We start from the raw sequence: 23811 nt of genomic DNA on the forward strand, positions 1-23811 counted from the left end.
GTATTGTAAGCTAATCAACACCCCCAAAATCTCAGAGAGAAACTTGTCGACTCTATTCTCTTTTGGGCAATCTGTGGCACTTCCCGGTTGTGTAGCACACACTGCACCAGATTCAACCCACTGATTCGACATGCACTTATGGAATGACTAGTCGGAGCCAAACTAAAAGCCTCAAGGTAAAGCAACGTCTACAGAAAGCACCTACTCCTCTATATGCACATCTTCTTCCAAAAGGCACTTTCTTCCCCAAAAAGTATTTTTGTCCTAAAAGGAGCTACTTTCGAAAAGCAGCTTCTCAAAAAAAAGCAAAGTATTACTAGAAGTAGCTCCTAAAAGGAGCCACTTTCAAAAAGCAGCTCTCAGGAAAAAAACAAACTATTACAAGAAGTATCTTTCTCTAGAAAACAGCTTTGTCAAACAACGGTTGCTATAAAAAGCTTCTTCTTCAGAAGCAATTTCTATAACAAAGCTTTGCCTTCAAAAAACAACTTTTTTAGAAAAACTTCTTCAATAGTAAGTTGCTGCAATTTTGGACCGAATTGCTATGAATATTATATTGCAACAGTAAGATCACTCCAACAATTGCCGAACTGAACCAAAACAGCAAACCCTCGAACTTCAAAGAGAGAACACTCCACAATAGACAAGAGACACGGAGTAGCGGAGTTCCACTCCCAAAAGCATTGGTCCAAGTCTGGAGCCCCTTTCGGCACTTTTTTTAATATTACACCCACGAAGTACAACTACTGGGAAGTCCCTCTGGAGATGTGCAATCATGCACTGATCTGGTAGAAGTGACCCCGGGGCACAATCTTAGGCACTGAAGCCAAAAGCAACTGATACAAAAAGCTGGCACTAAACAACCTTCCTGCTTAAAATAAAGCAACATAGAGATTACCTGCTTTCTCACTCAGACTATCGTCCCTACATTCCTCCCAACTTTCTGTCACAATTTTTAGGTGCCACATCAGCAATCATATGGCCTTATGTGATGTCCGCAATCACAATCTGTGTATGTGTCTCCACGTTATCACTCTGATAACTCTCCCCCACATTGATAGTTCGAACACTTTAATTACACATTCTGGAATTCCAACCACAACATTACTTATCATGGTAATTTGAATCAATGGTAATTAATTATATAACAAGCTGCAGTGAGAGAGAGGAGTGTTGGGAGCTCATCAGCGGCCTGACACTCTGGTTCATCTGGCGAGCCCACTGCTTCCGCATCTTCGAGGCTCGCCCTGTACCACCAGCAGAGACTGTTCGGGATCTTTGGCTAGAGCTGATCCATAATCTCAAAGGACAATTCGAGAGACTCCAGGGCAGCTCTGACCGCATGCGGGAGCGCAGAGAGGCTTTCCTTCGACTCTGGCGTCCTCGGCCTTTCCACCTGTATGGCTTTTCCCTCCTCCCATCTCTTGATTTAGCCTCATTGTACATATGCTGTTTTTTCATTGTGAGAGTCTCCCCATCGTGATTGTTGTAGGCCTCTCTTGCAGAGGTGGTTGTAGCCCATAGGTGGGCAGTTTCATTAACTAATAGAAGGATTTTTTTCTCGGAAAAAAAATATTTATATAACAAGCGAGGAGCCAAATACAATCAAACATTTCAAAGTAAATACAGGATCAATGCTCTCCTGGAGCTTGCCTGTTCTGTTGCATGTAAGCCCTCACAACCCGCATAGGAACTCAATTCCTGTTGAAGCATTGCTCCATAAAGTTTGGCCAACCATGGTCGTCCTGAAGCTGCTTGGATCGAGCATCTCTTTTGCTTTGTGAATCGGCACAATGGTGTGCATTATCCACTCAGCAGGTAAACTCTCTATTGATGCCTTGTTGAACATGTGCAAGAAAAAGAGCTAGTGAATCCACTACATATATAATATACTCACCTTGTAAACCCATGTGGTCACCTGCACGTCAATGCTGGAATGGGTAAAGAAGCTAGCAATGCTAGGTCGGGGCTCCTATGGGCATGGAATAGGTGGCTACTGTGGAACATTGTATAAGCCCTCCAAGTGTATATGCCATACATGTGGGTCGATAATGGGTGTCGATGTCTGTGGCTCTCGGAAACTCCGCCATAAAATAGGGTTGTCTTCTCTCAAAAAGGTGGTAGACCTTTATCTCCCGTGCCTATGCTAAAGCCCACCTTATATTCTCCGATCTCTCTTTTGGCCTCCTGTGGTGTGATGATCCACACACATTTACCCACGCTTACACCAAGACACACACTCATTGACATGTGAGGAGTGAGCTTGGGTTTGGATGAGAGCAGGTTTGGATTTTTTGGCGCACTACCCTCTCGTGTAGAATGGCACCATCTCTCATCGATTCCAATGACCTGATGACTGCATCTTTCTCATAGAGGTGTCATCGGGCTACTTGTGGGATGTCGACTTAAAATTCGGGAATGGCTAACAGTGTTGAGGATCATCATCGAGTGGAGGGCATCATTTTGTTGGATTGGGTAGAGGCACTTTCATTGCCATTCTCTTTATATGGAAGCTTACTTTTGTACTAGTCGCCCGGACCCGCACTCCTCTCACCATTGCGCAAAGATTGATTTTTCACTTACCGTGGTATGACGATTTTGCATTAGCTGCTTTCGGGGATAGATGTCAAAGTCCCAAAATATCTTGTAAGAATTGCTTTCCCAGAGCTATCTCCACAATTTACGTTGCAAGATGTGTTGAGACAAATGGAAGCTGTTTTTCACATTGCTTTGATGTGCCTGGTGCAAATTGTGACATCTATGTCATCTATAGAGGTGGATGTCACCCCTTCCACGAATGTTCCAAATACAATTACACTTTTGAGTGGAAAGAGGCACTACACTAGTAGAAGCTTGTGGATATGGGCAGACCAAACCAATGGCCTAGATGTCATATGATGGGCCATCAAGTGAGGGATTGCCTTAGAAGATGACAACAGAGATAGACCGGTCCTCAGAAAGCCCCACCCTTTTCAACCCCAAAAAACCTAGCAGAGCTTTGCCCAGCACCACGACTTTGGTGGATGACAACATGATAGAGATTACAGGGTCAGAGTCAGCAGCAGAGTAGTCAAAGTGATAAGTAGGAGCAAACACAGACATGCAGGCAAACAAGCTCAGGAGTAGCTTATCCTTGTTTATCAATGGGCAGTGAGAGAGACCGTCACAAGGTAGAGCAGTCTCTAGATAGACCTCCTAATGAGAGGTTACTAAACCGGGATCAAGAGGTTGATTTGGAGCAGCTTGATGGGCTGCAAAGCACGCGGATTAGTAGTCAAACGCATTTCGGGGTCAGCTTGATGTGCCCCAAGAGACGCCAGCTCAATAGTCGGTCGATTCTTTGAAGATCTGGTCACAAGTGCTTGTCATAGTAGGCACTATTGTAATAGACTTGGACACTCCAAGTCGAGAATCTACCGCGACACCACAATAAATCACTTAAAAACAGTTCACAGTTCACAATTAATTCGTCACTGGCCCGGCGGAGTTCCGTATTGGCCCCAGAGACTAGTGCCCCTTTCGGTATTTCTTTTTGTATTAATCTGTTGCAAAAGTACAAGCGAGTGGGAGGCTCTCACTCTCAGACTCTGCGTTTAGATGCTCTCAGAAGTGGGAGGCCTGCCCACTTATTTAAAGATTACAAGGGATGCCAAAAGCAGAGCCCAAAAGCTGGTAAATCAAAAGCTCTTCAGAAAATAAAGCAAGTCTCTCTCTCTCTCTCTCTCTCTCTCACAAGCTCTTGCAAATTGTGTAGCCATTAAAAAAACAGCCCAGAATCCGCCAGAATCCACCGAACCTTGTTTTTCGGGTGCCGCTAGAACTGCCTCCGCTAGTGGGCCCATCCGATCGGTGTGATCTTGAGCCGTGCCGCCAATCCAGGTGAAATGAAGTTGGCCTTGGCTCCTCCATCAAAGAAGATCATGGCTTCTTGGTCTTTTACTTTGCCCCAACCTCGGCAAAGTTCTGTACTCTCGTCCATCGTGCTGGGGTCAGTACCCACGCAATTTGGAACCAGTCCTGTTTTCATCTTGTCTTTTCGTCCACATTCCTCAGCGGCCCTTTCCAAAGCTTTGCTTTTTGCCTTTTCTGTCTTCTTCACTCGAGTCAGAAGAGCTAGAAGAACTATCAGAAGAAGAAGAAGAAGAAGAAGAACTGGGTACTCCTTCAAATCGAGCACGCTTCTTCTGTTTTCTTGCCGACTCAAATGTAGACTGATGACCCAAATAACCCGGGAAGTCAACGCCTTTCTTCTGCTTTTTGTCGTGCTTTTTAGCTTTGTTCTGTGCGTCAAAAAGCTTAGCAATTCGCGCATCAACCACCTCTTCTAATTCTTGCTCTGTGTACATCCTTGGAGTAGGAGGTTTCTTCAGGGCCGGTTTGAGGGGTGGTTCTGTGGTCTGCCGCCACTGTGAGTGCACCTTGTCGAAGGAGGTTTGGCTCATAAATTTTGCAAATTTCGGGTCCTTCGCAAAATTTAGCATCATCTTTGTTGCATCGCTGATCAATCGTCGACGCTCCATCTCTTCGATCTCCGCTTGAGTAGGCTGAGGCAGGCCGTACTCCTCGCGTGAATCTTCGTTGTGATCTCTTCCTGCATCTCTGGATGCAGAGGAAGTCGACTGATCGCTGCCTCAAGCCATAAGTGCCGCGTAAAAAGGATCGGATTTCCCGTAGAAGAGAAATGGGCCGTGCTCTGATACCACTGTAACAGACTTGGACACTCCACGTCGACAATATCGCGACACCACAAAAAATCACTCCAAAACAGTTCACAGTTCACAATTGATTCGACATTGGCCCGGCGGAATTCCGTGCCTAGAGATGTTGGCCCCAAAGTGAAACCGGCCCGTAGGGCGGTAGGCGTTGGCTTTCACCCGATATTCTTTACTTTAGACATACACACAGAGCACTTCGCAAAGAGGAGCTGCGACGGGAATTAACACTTGAATACACACAGCTCGGAAGCTAGAATGCTCCGAGCAGACACCGACAACCTGTAGGTCCCAAAATTGGCGCCCCTTTCGGTATTTCTTTATTCTTTAGGAGGGTAAATTACAAGGTAAAGTCCTGGGAATCCTTCACGTGTATCCACCTAGATACCATTTGGTTTGGCCAAATTTCGGCAACATAACAGCCCCAAAACTTGCGCGAAACCAATTCCCCTGCTAGAACTCACTTGCACTGGTATATACCCTCTGATTCCTGCCCAAAAACAGTAAATTCAGCACGCTGTATTTACTGGTTTTTGCCCTGTTTTCAACCCCAAACAGTCCCCTAACTGTCCTCTGCCAGTGGGACACGATTCCCAAAGGTTCTGGCATCCGTATGGCTGAAAAACAGTAAAATTACAGCGCATACACAACGCTGATTTTGCACCTGTATGGTGAGGTTATGACCCTCACCAATGCCTGCTTTGGAGTAGCAGCTAGCTACCCCTGTTCATGCTCAAGGAGGCTCTTGCCTCAGCACAAAAGCATGAACCCACACAGCTGTACATCAGTCAAATGAGGAGCCCTCTTGTGGGGCATCACATAACTGCACGTAGGGGAGAAATGAAAATGAAATGAAATGTTATATTAACGTCTTCAAAAGGCCAAAATGACCTATGAGACCAATCAGTTACAAAATAGTGAATCTAATACCATGTCTGGGTACAAAAGAACTAGAAGTGGAACAAAATACTACTACTACTACTACAATCTAAAACTACGTGGGTGTAGCAGCTGATACAATAGGTACCCGGTAAACTGGATGTAACAGTGTGAAACAAAGATGGAAGAAATGGTGAGGATCCATCCTCATCTACACTCTGAATGTCGAGAGAGTATGGCTCGAATCTTCTGTTGTAGTCTCCGTCGATGCTGTGTAGCTCCTCTCCTCAGTCGCGGTCGTCTGTATCTCTGTAGCTCCAATGCTCGGTCGATGAGAGTGCCAGTAGTGGTCGAATGAGTGTGGGACGAGCTCTGCAGGGGTGGCTGCTCCTCTGGCTGTCCCATATCTAGTGAAAAGAAATCTGTAATGTGTCTCTGGGACTGCCTCTCTCTAGCTCTCCCCAGTAAAGTGTCTCTATACCTGTGTAACTCAGGTAGATATAGTCCAAGACATCTCTCATCCTCATAACTCATGACCCTAGATAGAGGATCAAAACCCTCTCTGAATAAGCAGTGGAAACGCCCCCGTATCTCATAGAACACTGTGCAATGACATATGTAGTGCAACTCTGTCTCTGGCTCTCTCTGGCATAATCGGCATATCCTGTTGTCTGCTGGTATCCCTCTGAATCTACCAGTCTCAATCTCGAGCTGATGTGAGGATGTGTGTATCTGACCAATGGCACAACGCAAACCATGAGACATATGTGTGTCCATGTAGTTGGGTCGAATCACAAACCCATCTCCTGTGAGGTGGAGAAGATGCTCTCTATAGAAAGCCATCTTCGTGCTCAACTCCTGAGGCGGCTCTATCCATGTCCTCCTGGTGTCGAGAGAGAGCAGTGTGTAGTGTGCAGGGCATCACTCCTAGCACCACACTGTACATGAGAGGGAAAGGAAGCACTCCATAGCTCTTAACCTATGACAGATTGCATGATGAGGCCTTCCCAGCTTAAAAATTCAGCGCCCATTTTTCTAGAAGAGGCAAGTTCACGAAAATGTGACACTTAGCGCATTTACAAGCATTTTCCCGTTTCGGGTTCGCCGCTTAAAAATATCCTGACCGGTTGCCCAGTTGACTTCGCGACAGAGTTGTAAAATGTTCCCCTAGTCATACCGGAGGTATTGACGCGAACACATTTCACGGCCCAAAATAGCAGTTCCCTAAATTTTAGGAGATGCTTCCGTTGGGCTCCCACTGGTCTTTTGACCATCTATTCTCATTGGGACCGCATCCAAAAGTGCAATGTGGCCCAACTGTCGGATACTTTCTGTTGGTGATCCCACCTTGACTTTACGCCTTAATTGAGTTCACTTCCTAGTATCCACCAACTTGCTAAGTGCGACGGGGGAACCTATATGATCTTGCTCTGAGCCTAGACATCCTCTTACCATACGAATTCTAGTGCCGACCACTTCCCGTCTGCGGGTGAATCTGACCGTTTGCTACTTCAAAAAGAGGGTCTCAAAACAAATAAAATAAACCCCATTGGAAAGAAACCAACAACCAAGGTTAGCAGTTGCCACATCCTTGTGACATGGTTAATAACTGCCACGTCCTCGTGACATACCCCCCTCTTGAAATCGCAAACGTCCTCCATTGCACAATGCATACCATAAATACACGCCACTGATGATCTTGTGCTATTAACACTCTTTTATCATCGCATGTATCCGCAAGAAAGGTCGTAACATACATAGATACAAATGACTTAATGAGGCCTTCATACTTTTGCCATTTTCATCTATGGCACTGAATTCATATGTACATTTGATGTACTAGCTCTATCATTACCCCTCCTTTGCACACGTTGAGTTGGGGCATAAGTAGGCACTAACCCAAAGGCTTCAAGGTAAAGCTGCAATACATTTGGTGACTCTGACAGTTCATGCTCTTCCATCCACTTTGCATCCATAGGCGGATAGTTCTTGAACTTCACCAAATAGCGTCTTGCAACTTGTCCTTTAACTTTTCTGTCCTTATGTGCCAAAACTTGCTCAGGTACCAAGATCTCATCAAGTTCTTCAACTTCTGGCTGATCCTCATCTGGCATATCTTCTGGCACATCACCCACGAAGGGTCTTAGAAGACTCACGTGAAACGCATTATGAATCTTCCATGCATCAGGCAATTTCAGCCTGTAAGCCACATCGCTGATCTTGTTAAGCACGTGAAAAGGCCCATAGTAACGCATGCTGAGCTTAGGAAACAGCTGTTCCTTGCCCTTCATCTTCTTTAACCTTGCCTTTTCGAACCTTAGCAGAACCCAATCACCAGGTGATAACAGCAATTCACGACGGTGACGATCAGCAGCCTTTTTCTGCTTTGCTTGAGTCTTCTCCAAGGCAACTTTAATCTTCTTATACATCTCATCCATGTTCTCAACATATCGATCTGCCTCAAAGATCTTGTCCTTTGTATGCAAAATGGGAGGAACCTTTTTGCCGCCTTCAACAATCTCAAAAGGTGCTTTGCCAGTAGACGAATGCACCGTATTATTGTACGCATACTCAAGCATAGGCAAATACTGTTCCCACTTGCCCTGATTATCTGACACATAGCATTTCAGCAGATCTAAGACAGTAGAATTAGCCTCTTCTGACTGTCCATCAGTTTGTGGATGAAACGAAGACGAAAACTTGAGCGTAGTGCCCATGTTCTCAAACAATCCTCTCCAGAACAAACTGGTCATGCGAGGATCACGATCACTGATAATCGATTGTGGCATACCATGGTACTTAAACACATTGTACATGAACAAGAGTGCCATCTGATCAGATTTTATCTTCTTCCTGACAGGGATAAAATGGGCCTGCTTGCTGAACCTGCAGATAATGGTCCATATACCATCATTCCCTGTTGGCGTCCTTGGAAGATCAAAGATAAAGTCCATAGCAATGCTTTCCCATGGCTTATTCGGAATCGGCAGTGGTTGTAACAACCCTGGTGCCTTTTGCCTATCAAACTTGACCTTTTGGCAAACTATGCATGCTCGCACAAAGGCATCCACATCTCTCCTCAAGGTAGGCCAATAGAAGAATGTCTCTACCGCTTTAACTGTTGCATCAATGCCACGATGCCCTGCATACGGTGGGACATGCATGACTCTCTTCCATGACCTTATGTCGCAGTGGCCTAGTGACACAAAGTCTGCCATGCATCATCATAAAACCATCTCTGAGGAGGTAGTGCTCGTGATGTTGCCCCTCTTGTAACTGTTCAAAGATCTTTGCAAAATCTTCATCAGCAGTATACTGTTCCTTCATGTCATCTAACTCATGATGATAAGGAATTGACACAGCTGAAATTTGTGGCTTTCTTGATAACGCATCAGCCACAACATTCTTCTTGTCTTCCACATGCATAATCTGAAAGTGGAACATGGAAAGAATGTTTGCCCATCGCATATGCTTTTCGGATAACTTTGACTGTGTCAAGAAGTATCGCAAGGTCTGATGATCTGTTTGGACAACAAAATTAGCACCTAAGAGGTAGTTCTTCCAGCTAGAAAGCGCATGAATCACGGTCAAGATCTCTTTCTCATAGACTTGACTAGTCCTCTCTGGCCCTTGCAAAATTCTGCTTTCATAAGCTACTACCCGTCCGTCTTGCATTAGCACTGCTCCGATGCTACTGCCACACACGTCACACTGGACCACAAATGACTTCCTGAGATCTGGCAAAACAATAACTGGATCTGAGGTCAACTTTTCCTTTAAGAGACTAAAAGCTGAAATCTCTTTTTGGGTCCATCTGAAAGTGACCTCTTTCCTTTGCAATGCGTGAAGAGGCGATGCTATCTCTGTAAAATTTCTGATAAACCTTCTATAGTAGGAACACAATCCCAAGAAGCTTCTGACATCGTGCACAGTCTTCAAGTCTGGACATGTCTTGATAGCTTCGACCTTTGCAGGATCCATTCTAACACCATCCTTTGAGACTATGTGGCCTAGAAAGTGGATCTCTTTGAGAAAGAATTCACTTTTCTTAGGATTGACAAGTAACCTGTGACTGCGCAGCTCTTCGAACACAATGGTCAAGTGACGCCTATGCTCCTCTTCATTCTTCGAATACACTATCATGTCATCGAAGAACGTTCCAACAAACTGTTGATGCGAGCAGAAAATCCGGTCCATCATTCTGTTGAACGTGGCAGGAGCATTTGTTAGCCCAAACGGCATCACTAGAAACTCATACAGACCAAATGTCGTTCTAAACGCAGTCTTGTGCACATCCTCTGGCCTTATACGAATCTGATGGTACCCACTCTTAAGGTCTATCCTACTGAAAATTGCAGCACTTTCTAAACGATCGAGAATATCATCAATACTAGGAATAGGGAACCTATTCTTGATGGTATTCTTATTCAACGCACGGTAATCAATACACATGCGCCATGAGCCATCCTTCTTCTGCACTAGGAGCACTGGGGAGTAAAAGGGTGAAGAACTAGGCTGAATCAGCCCCTTCTCTAATAACTCCTCAACCTGGCCCATAATCTCTTTCTGCTGCGCCGCACTAACCCTGTAGGGAGGTCTATTTGGTGGGCTACACCCTGGCACCAAATCTATCCAATGGTCCTCAGGTCTCTCTGGCGGCAATTGCGACGGTAATGAATCAGAAAAACAGTCACTAAACTTTTGCAAAAATGCTGACCTTTCTTTATCTAACACAGATAAATTTGACTGATCACTATCTGAGACATCACGTGCAAAAATCAAGTACACAGAAAGATGATTCTTTATTACAGAAGTGATAGCAGAAGCAAATACAATAGGGACTGACTCTCCTTTAAGCTTTACATCCAAGATGTGAGTTTTGCCCCTATGCTGTACAGTAATCTTTTTGTTGTAGGCATCCAAGACTCCATGCACTCGGAACATCCACGGGATCCCCAACAAGGCGTCACAACCTTCCAACGACATGATGTAAAACTCTTCAGTGTCCACATACGATTGAATATGCAGACGCAGTTTTCCAATGATGGGAGTAACACACTCTGAGTGGCCAGGACATGCCAACCCTGCCTCTGTTGTGTACCCCATCTCTTCAGCTCTGATGCCCAGCTTCATAGCTAACTCTGGTGAGATAAAGTTGGCTTTGGCACCTAGATCAAAGAAGATGAGTGCCGTCTGATCCCTAACTTTACCCCATGCCCTGCATAACTCACTGGCATCTGTGCTGGGCCTATCACCCACCATGTCTGGCACTAAACCTGCCGTGGGTTTTGGCTTCTTGCCTTTCTGGTCTTCTTTATCCTCTGAGTCAGCTGGCCTTTTCCTTTGTGGACAATTGATAGAAAAGTGACCAAGCTGTTCGCATATAAAGCATTTGTTCTCAGCCATTAGGATCTTCTTTTCCTCGAGCGACTTTCGCACAAAAGGCTTCCTTTTCTGTTTCTTTGCCTGCGCTCCAGAAGTCCCGGCTGAATCCTTGTCTTTGGTGGCCTTTTCTGCATAGTTACATGGGACGGCAGGTCGGGGTCGGGACGGCAAAAGTCAGGAAACGGGGACGGGGGTCGGAACGGCAAAAAAAAAAAGAGAGTTTTTTTGGCATTTTTTGACCTACACACATGCCACACACATAGAGCATCACTTTGACCATAAATTTACACTAAATAGACCAAAGAACACGAGTCATATAGGCTGAAATGTGCTAATAAAACATCGATGATCGATGGATACAAAATGAGAAGTGCATGCCACAAGGGCTCAAGAGTCAAAAAGCCTAAAGGACTTAGGACAAGCCTGAGGCCTCAAGGATAACAAAAAGTACAAAGGGCTATGTAGTAGGTAGAGTCGTAGACTCAAGAGTCTAGACTCGAGAGTCGAGTGATCAATGATCATCAAACTCAAGAAGTGCTCGCCTGCTGAATCTCCACATCGTCGTCGTAGTCGAGGTCGTCAGCAACGTATGAGGGCTCCGGCTCGGGAGGCTCGCATTGAGGCTCGAAATCCTCCTCTAGCTCCTCCAAAAGAGTATCGGCCATAGATGGATTCTCTTGTGCCATCTCCCACTCAGTGAAAGGATCTGCCTTGTGTGTGATGCTCTTGGCAAGCATGCGCAAGTTAGCGCTCACAAACACCAAATCATTGGCCCTCTGAACGCCAAGGCGATTCCTCTTCTTAGAGGCAATGTGGCTGTACACACTCCATAGTTGCTCCAAGCAACTAGTGGTACATGTTTGGCTAAGGACACGAACAGCCAAGCGCTGCAAATGTGGGCCATCTCCTCCATAGTCCTCCCACCACAAAACCGAGCTAATCTTGTTGCGATCAAGCTGTGCATCTACACATCCATAGGAGCCCTTCTTTTGCCTGTAGTTGAGTAGCTCGTCTCTAATCTTGCGCCTAATGTCACTGCTAGGCTCAAGGCGCTCCAATGCAAGCCGCCATCCTTTGCTCACCTCCTTGTCGGTCTCTTGACGCCTTCCTTGAAACTCAGGGTCAAGCACATAAGCTGCCGCATGAAGTGGAGAGTAGTATCCATTCCACCTCGACTCACACAAGCCATGAATCTCCGCATACTGAACAAGGTCAGGCACAAGCTTCTCAAGTGCCTCTATCATCCGATCCATGGCTTCGTAGACTTTGCCAATGCATAGCTGCAAGCCATCCACCACTCGAAGTAGGTGTAGAATAGGCTTGACCATGGCGTCAAGAGTCTTTACCTCCTCCCACCAAGCGGCGTTGTCGGTCCATTCTCGGCATTTCAATCCTATTGCTGATGTAGACTCCGGCATGGCCTGGAACTCATCACTGAGAAAGAGGCCCCTTAAGGCTCCGCCACATGTAGACAAGCGGCCTAGCATAAGCCAATTGAATGCAAATCTTGTCTCTGAATATTTGAGCAAAGACAACTGGCTCCTCTTTGAGAATTCATGGCGCACTTTTTGATGGTTGAGCACAAAGGAGACAATTCGAGAGGCGTCACCAATGGTGGGTGAAATCCATGACAAGTTCCCTATGTCCTTGAGGAGGTTATTGAGGCAATGCGCCATGCAAAATGTGACATGGATGCTGGGATACATGCCCTCAATGATAGCTCCAGCTGCCCTATTTGACGCCTCTCCATTTGCAACCATACAAAGGACATTCTCCGGGCCGGTGATCTCTATGGTGCTTGTCCACTCCGCAGCAAGCATCTCGGCGGCCTTGCCACTATCGGATGCATCATGTGACTCCACAAAGTACATCTCCCCCCGAGAGTAGGCCACCACCCCGTGGATGGACCGCTTGCGGGTGTCGCTCCATCCATCTACAAGAAGAGAGACGCCATTGGTCTCCCACAAATCCTTTGTTGCTTGGGCAGCTTGCTCCACAGCAAGCTTCTCTTTGTTAAGAAGGGTGGTGCGAAGCCTCTCCGATGAAGGTGGCACATAAGAGGAACCATATTCCCCTATTTTCGTAACCATGGTTCGAAAGTATGGAGACCTATCCACACAAAATAGAGCATGTTGCGTTAGTATGGAGAGTCGAGAAATTATAACCCATTATGAATACAAAATGGAAGATTGCAATGTGCATATGCCAAGGGAAACTCACCGCGAAGCATGGAAGGCAATGTAGTCGTGGAAGAAGAATTGGGCAACCGACCTATCTACCTCTTCCTTTAATTTAGGATTCCAATTTTCGTTGAGAGTGGTTTGGCGATGCGGAAGGGAAGAGGACGGTGTAGATCCATGGCTCTTGAAGGTTCGAGAGATGTCGTCAAGGTTGGCTTCCCTTTGCTCTCGCGGTGTCGCCGTGGCGGAGGGATAACGGCAACAAAACGGCCCCTCTTGGCCGCTTCCGCAACCTCATACACCGTGAGTTTCTCAAGAAGATCCAACCTCTTCTCGGGAGCTACATGAGGGCAAAACTTCACCTCGTGACCGGGTTCATGAAGAAGATGGGCTCGCACTTTGTTTGAACCACCCGTTCTCTTGTATGGACATAGCTTGCACGTCCATGGTCTTGCACCGCCACCTTTGCCACGCGAGCTAAAGTCGACTTCATCCCACCACGACCACGTTTGCACGGCGGGCCTCCTTCGAGAAGAAGCGGCTTGAGAAGTGGAGTTGGCTTGAGATGACATGATGGTGGAGAGACTCGAGAGAGTAGAGCTTAGAAGTTAGAAGGGTTAGAGGAGAGCTTGTGTGGAGAGAGAGTAAAGGAGAGCTTCAAAGTGGGTAGAAGAGGGAGAGGAGAGCTTCAAAGTTCAAACTTGAGCCTTGAGCTTGAGGGAAATGGAATGAGCTTGAGGGAAATGGAATGAGCATTGAGCATTGAGACTATGAGTATTAAGAGGCCCAAGGGAGCCTTTTATAGCCTCCCAAGGGCCAAGGCTTAAAAAATATGGCAGTTGGGGCTGCACAGAGCCGTTGCAAACGGTCAAAAACGGTCATTTTTTTGAATCCGACCCCGGCCGACCCCTGCCGACCCCGGTCCGGACCCGGCCGTCCCCGGTCCGTCCCCCCTGCGACCCGCCCGTCCGGCCCGTTTTCCGTCCGTCCCTCGGCGTTCCCAGCCGTTCCCGGCCCGGTTACGGCCGTTCCCCGGCCCTAGGGCCCGTCCCCCCCGTCCCCTGTAACTATGCTTTTCTGACCCCTGTGACGCATCAGGAGCCGTTTTCACAAAGGGCTTCTTCGCTGAATTTTTCTTTTGCTGCCCTCCTTTGTCACTGCTCGGAAATCCACTGTCCTCTCCTTTCAACAAGGCAAGACCAGTGTTCGCAACTTCCATAAGTTGAGTAAGGGTAGCCACTCTGTTCTTTGTACAGTAATTGCGAAGCCCTTTAGGCAGCCCACAACAATACTTCTCTATCTGCTCTGTCAGTGGCACAAATCTGTAGGAGGTCACTGAGAGTAATGCTTTACAAAACCTCCTATTGTACTCCAGCAAGCTCTTGCACGAAGCTGAAGTAAGTTGGTGCCAATCTGTCATGACGTCGGCTTCAAATTCATTTGACAGCCAAGCAGATGCAAACATTTGCTTGAAGTAAACCCAAGTGGCGGGTGCCTGTCCTTGCATTAACAATGTCATCCACCATGTAAGCGCATTGTCCTTTAAGAAAGTGGCAGCTTTCCTGACCTTCGAGGCATCTATAAAATTCCCTCCCGCATAAGCTGTATCAAATTGCTGGAGGAAAGTGAGTGCCTTTGTCTTATCCTCGAAACCACTGAAGGTACTGAACTTTACCGCTGCACCACATTCTTTATAAGCCTTCGGCTTCTCTAGTGCCCCCAAGTTGTCATAGGGAATGGTCTGCAACATGGGCACTGTAGTAGGCATGATCGGCACGTTTGGCCATTCACATTTTGCGTCAGAGGTGTAATATCTGGCTGCTGTCCAAAAAAACCAGCCATGCCAAAATGACCCTGTGGCACCCCAAAATGGCCGTGGTTGCTCTGAAAACCCTGCTGCATGCCGATACTACCATACATGGGGTTTGGCATGATGCCTTGCATACCCCCGAACACTGTTCCTGGCATGTACGGCTGACTTCCAGGCGCATAACCAGCCATACTTTGGAACACTGATCCACCCCCGAAATACCCAGGATGTACCGTGGGTGGTGGAAAAACTGAGTGCATAGCCTGGTATCCAGCTCCCTGTCCATTCAAAACAGCATGCTGGCTTTGAAAGGTGGCGGGCTGAACTGGCATAACCTGTGGAATAGGCGTTCTAGCCACCTGTTCAAGCACGGGAGGAACCTGCTTTGGAGCCCACGACTCCGCAACATGCGAGTGTTCCCTTTCCTCCTGCGCCACATGAAGTACCTGGGCTTGAGCATCAACAAGCTCCGTACGCGGTGTAGGTTGCCTATTTTGCTGTTGCACTGGTGGCGCTTGCAAGAATTCCATAAACCTCGGATTCTGCACCAGCTGCGAAAAGACATTTACCGCGGCAACTAACTGAGTCTTGAACGCATCATCCTCAAGTTGCCCAATCATAAAGCCCTGTACTACTGGAGGGACATTCACGTTGACAAGAGGTACAAACTGACGTGGCCGTGAGTTCTCACCAATCTCAAAAACCATAGGAATCTCCTGCCTGTCCTTTGAAGAGGAACCCTCTTCCATGATTCCCTTCCCCTTGTCGTCCATAGTGTAATCCCTGCGTTCCCGCACTTTGTGTCTTTACCCTAAACAATCCAGGCTCACTCTTTAAGGAAAAAGTGATTGATATCCCGGCAACGGAACCATGAAACCGGCCCGCAGGGCGGCAGGCGTTGGCTTTCACCCGATATTCTTTACTTTAGACATACACACAGAGCACTTCCCAAAGAGAACCTGCGACGGGAATTAACACTTGAATACACAGCTTGGAAGCTAGAATGCTCCGAGCAGACACCGACAACCTGTAGGCCCCAAAATTGGCGCCCCTTTCGGTATTTCTTTATTCTTTAGGAGGGTAAATTACAAGGTAAAGTCCTGGGAATCCTTCACGTGTATCCACCTAGATACCATTTGGTTTGGCCAGATTTCGGTAGCATAACAGCCCCAAAACTTGCGCGAAACCAATTCCCCTGCTAGAACTCACTTACACTGGCGTATACCCTCTGATTCCTGCCCAAAAATAGTAAATTCAGCACGCTGTATTTACTGGTTTTTGCCTTGTTTTCAGCCCCAAACAGTCCCCTAACTGTCCTCTGCCAGTGGGGCACGATTCCCAAAGGTTCAGGCATCCGTATGGCTGAAAAACAGTAAAATTACAGCGCATACACAGCGCTGATTTTTCACCTGTATGGTGAGGTTATGACCCTCACCAGTGCCTGCTTTGGAGTAGCAGCTAGCTACCCCTGTTCCTGCTCAAGGAGGCTCTTGCCTCAGCACAAAAGCATGAACCCACACAGCTGTACATCAGTCAAATGAGGAGCCCTCTTGTGGGGCATCACATAACTGCACGTAGGGGAGAGAGCAGTGTGTAGTGTGCAGGGCATCACTCCTAGCACCACACTGTACATGAGAGGGAAAGGAAGCACTCCATAGCTCTTAACCTGTGTGACAGATTGCATGATGAGGCCTCCCCAGCTTAAAAATTCAGCGCCCATTTTTCTGGAAGAGGCAAGTTCACGAAAATGTGACACTTGGCGCATTTACAAGCATTTTCCCGTTTCGGGTTCGCCGCTTAAAAATATCCTGACCGGTTGCCCAGTTGACTTCGCAGCAAAGTTGTAAAATGTTCCCCTAGTCATACCGGAGGTATTGACGCGAACACATTTCACGGCCCAAAATAGCAGTTCCCTAAATTTTAGGAGATGCTTCCGTTGGGCTCCCACTGGTCTTCTGACCATCTATTCTCATTGGGACCGCATCCAAAAGTGCAATGTGGCCCAACTGTCGGATACTTTCTGTTGGTGATCCCACCTTGACTTTACGCCTTAATTGAGTTCACTTCCTAGTATCCACCAACTTGCTGAGTGCGACGGGGGAACCTATATGATCTTGCTCTGAGCCTAGACATCCTCTTACCATACGAATTCCAGTGCCGACCACTTCCCGTCTGCGGGTGAATCTACCGTTCACATTGGCCATACAATGTCCGACCGTTTGCTACTTCAAAAAGAGGGTCTCAAAACAAATAAAACCAACAACCAAGGTTGGCAGTTGCCACATCATTGTGACATGGTTAATAACTGCCACGTCCTCATGACACAAAGACTGGCGCCCCTTTTGGTATTTCTTTTTGTATTAATCTATTGCAAAAGTACAAGCGAGTGGGAGGCTCTCACTCTCAGACTCTGCGTCCAGATGCTCTTAGAAGTGGGAGGCCTGCCCACTTATTTAAAGATTACAAGGGATGCCAAAAGCAGAGCCCAAAAACTGGTAAATCAAAAGCTCTTCAAAAAATAAAGCAAGTCTCTCTCTCTCTCTCTCTCTCTCTATTTTGTAACTGATTGGTCTCATAGGTCATTTTGGCCTTTTGAAGACGTTAATATAACATTTCATTTCATTTCTCTCTCTCTCTCTCTCTCTCTCTCTCTCTCTCAAGCTCTTGCAAATTGCGTAGCCATAAAAAAAACAGCCCAAAATCCGTCGAAAAGCAAGCCCTGCTTTTCCATACAGTTGCTGCCGCAAACGTCCGTACACTACCACATGGCTGGTCCGCAAACTGCGCCGCAATTTCCGGAATGCTCTTTACGGAAGTGCCATGTCAGCATACGCTGCATTTTCCGGGGGTCCATTGCCACAAGGATTGGGCAGCTATGTCACCAGTTTGTGACACTATTGTGAGGTAGCAAGAATATCGAGTCTCCTCGCTTAGTAGAGGAGTTTATTAATCAACTAACTTTGCTTCATCTTCTGATGTTCCATTATCCATGTGGCTGCCAACCCATTTCTATGTTCTTGGTCCGTGGACATTTCCAGATACACCCTTGACAGATCGGCCATTATGTGTTGATATTTACAAGTTGCACACGTTCCATGAACCCCCCTGGACATACAAGAATGCTATGACACTTTTCAAACGCCTGTCGAGGCCAGCAATTACGTAGACTTTAGAGTGTGTTCACATGTCTGAGTGCCAGACTAGTGATGCCCTCAGAAACCTAAGAGTGGATTTCCCCTACTATTACAATATGGCTCTGTAGGAGGTTTACAACCTACCTATGTGTTGTTTCTTCATGCCAATCACTCTCTCGAGCAGCACTTTCAATGGCTTGTCGTTGCCGTCTATATATGGGCCGTCCATAATTGACGTGCTGAACCTTTTGACTGCTTGCTACCACCAATCCGCCCCTACCCCGTTGCCTCCACTTTCCCCTTGGGTTCTAATGCCCATCTGACATGCTTTCAATGTCTTTTTCGATTTTTCGCTTTTCTTCTTCCAAGCAGGTTTTGGTTTGTTTCCTTTCCCTTTTTTCTGCTTATTTCATATGCTAGCCTGCCTGCAATTTTTTTCTTCTGTGTGTGTTTGGGTTATTTGCTTGGGCTAGGAGTGGGTGTGGTTGCGTGCTTGCCTGTGGAGTTTTTTTCTGTGTGTGTGTTTGGGTTATTTGCTTGGCCTAGGGGTGGGTGTGGTTGCGTGCTTGCCTGTGGGTGGGGTCCGTGAATGTCTCTGTGTGATGCTCGTTTCCTCCAAGTTGTAATTGTTTACTTTTTTTTTCCTTGGACAAAAGGGGCTCTATTTTGTGTATGAAAGAAACCTCTAGAGACGCTCAATGCCCAATCACTCCAAAGGAAGTACAAAAGTGAGATAACAATGTGGCCGCTTGTAGACATCAAGGTGGTCTTGACTCTTTACAATGAGTGTAAAATACCACTAAGGAGGTGTATAATGCCATGTGATGTGGGTATGATCTTGAGTGAAAAGAATTGATGATCTCGCCCATGTGTGCAGAAAGACTCATCGATGCTGCTCCGCTGCCCTGAGGAGCTGGCTGAAGAATCCCAATGGATACAAAGAGTATGCAACAACTCACTCCAAAATGGCCGTCAAAATGGTGGATATAGGGGAGGATTGGGAGCCTAGAATGTGGGCACATCAAGCCTTCCCCATGGTCCAAAGCGTGATGTTGCATATCGTGGTGAAGACTATCAAACATCCAACTGGTAATCTGCATCTAGAATCATATGTAGCGTGCCTTGCCTATATCCTAAAGAAGTAAGCATGAAGATCAAATGTCACAAGACTGTGACAAACACTAACCTTAATTGTTGGTTTCCTTCCCTTGATTTTTATCTCAGTTTTGAGACCCTCCTTTTGAAGTCACAAACGGTCGGACATTGTATGGGCCAGTGTAAAACGACCGAGGGCGGAGAGTTTCACCGGCAGCATCGAAGGCTAGGTAGCCACGATATGGCTGGGCCGATCAACACTGAAATCTGACTAGCAAAAGGGTGGCTAGGCTCGCTTAGAGTCATTTAGGCTCCTCGCCGAGACTTTATAAGTTGTGGGTACTAGGAATTTAAACAAAAATGGCGAAGTGGACATGTGCCAACTCTAGAGCTATTTTGCAAGACACCTAAAAAGAGAAAGGACCCAAGATCGATCTCTCCTTGAGGGGGGGCTGATTTTACCTCATTGAGAAGCTACATTGTGTGTGAGTAGTGGGTACAGGTTTACACTGATGATTCCGCTCTTGTATCTCTCCCCCCTTTTGAACACAGAATCATGACGCCCAGCTCAAGGGTTATTCATCTGTATGTACAATTTTGTGGGTTTATGCACGATTGCCGAAGAGCCTCTTGCACAGGTACCGGATTAGCTTACTGCTAATCCCAAGCACGTATAGGTTGATTTAGAGAGATTTCTCCCAAGAAATCTCATCTAAATCAAAAGGCAAGTAGCCCCACAGGTGCAGGAACTCGAGGCCTACCTACAGGTCCGTTCGGCATGCAAAACAGAGAATTACAGCTTGCTGTAATTTTTTGCAGGTTTAGGGTTTTGACCCTTGTTGATGCCTAAAGGTCCCAAGAGCTTCGGGGATGCTAGGGAACTGCCTTTGGCAAGTGCTCTGGAGTGTTTTAGAGGCTAAAAATAGAGAATCCAGTGTGATGTATTTTCTTGCCAGGTGTATAAAAGTGCTCTAATGTGCGTGGAAAGTCCCCTATTACATGGGGATTTTGTCTATGAAGCCTTCTACTATTGGTAAGCTGCCGAAATTGGGCTAGAGAAGGCAATTTTCAGCCCAATAAAAGTGGGACAGCTCGTAGAAGTTTACAGGTTTTCTCCGAGTTTAATTGGAATAAAGAAATACCGAAAGGGGTGCCAACATTTGGGGTCAACACGGTGTCACTATCTACTTGGAAGCACTCTAGCTACCAAGTCGTAAACTATTATGAAGTGGTGAATTCCCGTCGCATGTTTTGTTTGTGAAGTTAATTTGTGTCGTAAAGTATAGGTTGTTAAGAAATGTATAAATTGAGTGAGAGCCAAAGTTTACCGCCCTTCAGTAAGGCTACGGGCTAGTTTTACCAGATCTGTTGACAGGCCCTCGAAAAAGGTGCGGAAACTGCAAAAGCCATGCAATTGTCCCCCACGTCGCTGGAAAGCCGGGAGGATACGCTAATCCTACCATACCTTTGACACGCGTGGACGGTGGGGTGGGTGCCTATTTCGCAAAAGAAACGTCCTCCCAAGGGATACAATGTACTCAAAAAACGGATAGAGGGGCTCCATCCTTGCAAAACAAAGGTCACTGCCACTCACCAGGATCCCAATCCAACTAAACAAGGGGCTTTCATTGCCAAATCCACAACCTCCAAAGTGGAAACTCCTCAGTAGTGTAAACAGGGTCAACACAGGATCTCCTCTGATTACTTCTCTTGTTTGCTGGGTGTTTCTCAGAGGTTGATATTTGATTTGATGGGTGGTATTGGGTCTTTCGCCTCAGCTACTACAGCCTTGTTCATCAGCCTTCACAACATTGGAAAGCCGAAGGCAAAAGCCTATGATTGACAGTTTTGCAAATTGTGTGTATCACTCTTTTATTGGGCAAAAGCATTGGCTGACAAGGCCAACAAGGCTTAACAAGTCAAGAAATCCGCTGCTTGATGGAGAGATGTATTGTTTCGAGGCTGGCATAATCAATTTTCTTAGGAGGGAAATGTGTTTCTTTGGCAAATTATGGTGGGAGGGCTTGCATTGGCAACGAGTTTGCGCCGTCATTGTCTTTCGATTAATATATGTTTCTATTGCACCACAGACAGAGAAGACAATAGACATTGCTTCACTACGTGCCCCCTTGCCAAGAAAATATGGGCCTTTGTTTCGTCTGTATGGTTTCATGTTGCTAGGGAATCTTTTTCTCCTTGCTCTCATGCATGTCATCCTCAACATTTTCAGCTTCTTTTTTATGTGCTTCGTTATTATGGTTATGCATAATTGGACCAATCAGAGAGCCTTGGTGCAATTGATGTTCAACAACATATATTCAAGTCGAGAGGTCTTTTGCTTTGGAATGTTTCTTCGCTCAACATTGTTGAGGTCATTCACTGTGGCACAATGGCATCTTGGCGGCGACATTCATTGCCTGATCCTCTAGCATAACTACTTTTCCATCTTTGGTTATGGGCATCTTGGCGGCGACATTCATTGCTTGATCCTTTAGCATAACTGCTTTGCTAGCTTGGTTATGGGCATTTCAAATTTTTGTCCAATATTGGACATCCATCCCTTTGTACATAGTAGTTTGATTGGTCAAACACCATGTTCATTTCTCTTTGGTAATCAATATGATTGAGAGAGAGAGAGAGAGAGAGAGAGAGAGAGAGAGAGAGAGAGAGAGAGAGAGAAATGAAATGTTATATTAACGTCTTCAAAAGGCCAAAGTGACCTATGAGACCAAAAAGTTACAATGCGATGTATCTGATACAAAGTCAGATTAACAAAATAAATTAAACTAGGATAACAAAATATAAATACTGCGGGATCAGAGAGAGAAAGAAAGAAAGAAAGAAAGATTTTTAACGTCTATGTCAGGCCGAAATCGGCCTATGAGACAAATCAAATGTACATGGTGTGTATGTCATCCGTCTATCGGAAAGACAAATGAAACAAAAACTGATACAAAACTGAACTGAGTGTAGGTAGTGGGGTATCTGAGGAGGGATGGAGCTCTATCTCTAGGGGTATCTGCATGTCTATATGCTCAAGGTAGTACAATCATGAGAATGCATCAAGCTATCTAGCTCCATCCTGTACTAATGGGGGGATGTAAGATGTGGTACATGGGCGGGTCTGGTGCCAAGGCTGCCCGGATGAAAGCTGTCGGGTCGGCCCTCATCCGGGCCACTCGCTCCTCAGTGGCACGGCGCTCCCGGGCTCGGATCTCCTCGATCTGTCGGTGGTGGGAGCTCGCGCCCCTGTAGCCTGTGACTCGTGGTTGTCGTCTAGCTCGGCTCACCTCCGCCTGTGGGAGTGTCACTCCCCTCTGAGTGTCTGGTGGGGGAGGGGCGGTAATCCTCTGAAAGAAGTCTGTGAGCTGCGACTGTCTCCCCTCTGTCTGTGTAGCTGTGTGTGGCTGTAGTAGTGTGTCCCGATGGCTCTGTATCTCTAGTAAGAACCGTCCGAGCTGTTTCTGATCTCGAGAGTCCATGATCTCTCGGAGAGTGGGCTGTCCTCTGAATAGGGCCTCATACCTGCCTCTGATCTCAGTGTATGCTCTGCATCTACATACAAAGTGCTCCTCACTCTCCACCTCCTCTGTGCAGGCTCTGCAGACGCGCTCCTCCCTGGGAACACCAGTATGTCTCCCGATCTCAATCTCTAACCTGTGTGAAGCCACTCTCAGCTGACCAATCGCCACCCGTGAGCTATGTGGCATATATGTGTCCATGTAGCGTGGTCTCTGTATGAACCCCCCGGACAATATGGTGAGAAACTGGTCTCTGTAATCTGACATCCTCGTCCCCAAGCCAGGTGACTCCCAGACTCTCCTAGTGTATAGCTGCCACAGATCCTGTCTCAGTACCAAGTTCCTCTCACTGCGAGAGAGGTGAACATATGGTGAGTGGGGGTCGTACTGGAATGGTGGTAGGCTCTCCATGTCAAGACCGTGTCCCTTAAACCATGCTCTGACCTGTGAGTACCATGCTCTCTCATGCCCACTCTCTGATAGCTGTATAGCTGCCTCAAATGCTCTACGAGTAAGTCTGTCAGGAGGTAGCTCTCTCATCCTCTGGATGAAGCAGACTGTCTGGAATAGTGCCTCTACCACCATGGGTGGTGTGGCGAGCTCGGCTCTAATAATGTCATGTGGCACTGTCTTCTTGCTGCGGAGCAAGCGTGAGATCATACATACCTGTGGCCTCTCAAGCTGTGTCCACTGGTCAGCTGTCAATCCTGGTGCCCATACTGCCGCCGAGTACATCAAGGCTGGGGTGACTAAGGTGTCGAAAAGCCACCCCTTCGTGCGGGGTTCCTGAAAGTGTGCCTGGTGGCATCTCCGCTCTAGCATGGCCAGAGCTGCATATCCTCGGGTGAGCCTGTCAGCAGCAGCCTGCCTCATAGTGAAGGGTCCTGGTAGGCTGGTGAATGTGATGCCAAGGTAGACATAGGAGGTGACTACATCAACCTTTCCTCCTGCTGCTGTGAAGGTGGCAGCGCTCCTCACTGCACTGGATGTGTGAAAGATCATAACCTTGGTTTTGCCAAGGTTCACAGTCAACCCCCTGTGTGTGCTGAATTCGTCCAAGGCCTCAAGATGGCGTTGCAAGCCCTCGGGAGAGAG

The 23811-nt window shown here is 46.8% G+C and overlaps 1 protein-coding gene across 1 annotated transcript in view; it reads right to left on the bottom strand.

Annotated features, from left to right (window-relative positions):
* The window catches only part of LOC147427696 (zinc finger FYVE domain protein), a 166352-nt gene that overhangs the window by 5703 nt on the left and 136838 nt on the right, over positions 1 to 23811 (bottom strand). The window lies entirely within an intron of this gene.

Source organism: Adiantum capillus-veneris, chromosome 23 (assembly GCF_014529385.1).
Source record: "Adiantum capillus-veneris isolate H3 chromosome 23, ASM1452938v2, whole genome shotgun sequence".
NCBI lineage: Eukaryota > Viridiplantae > Streptophyta > Polypodiopsida > Polypodiales > Pteridaceae > Adiantum > Adiantum capillus-veneris.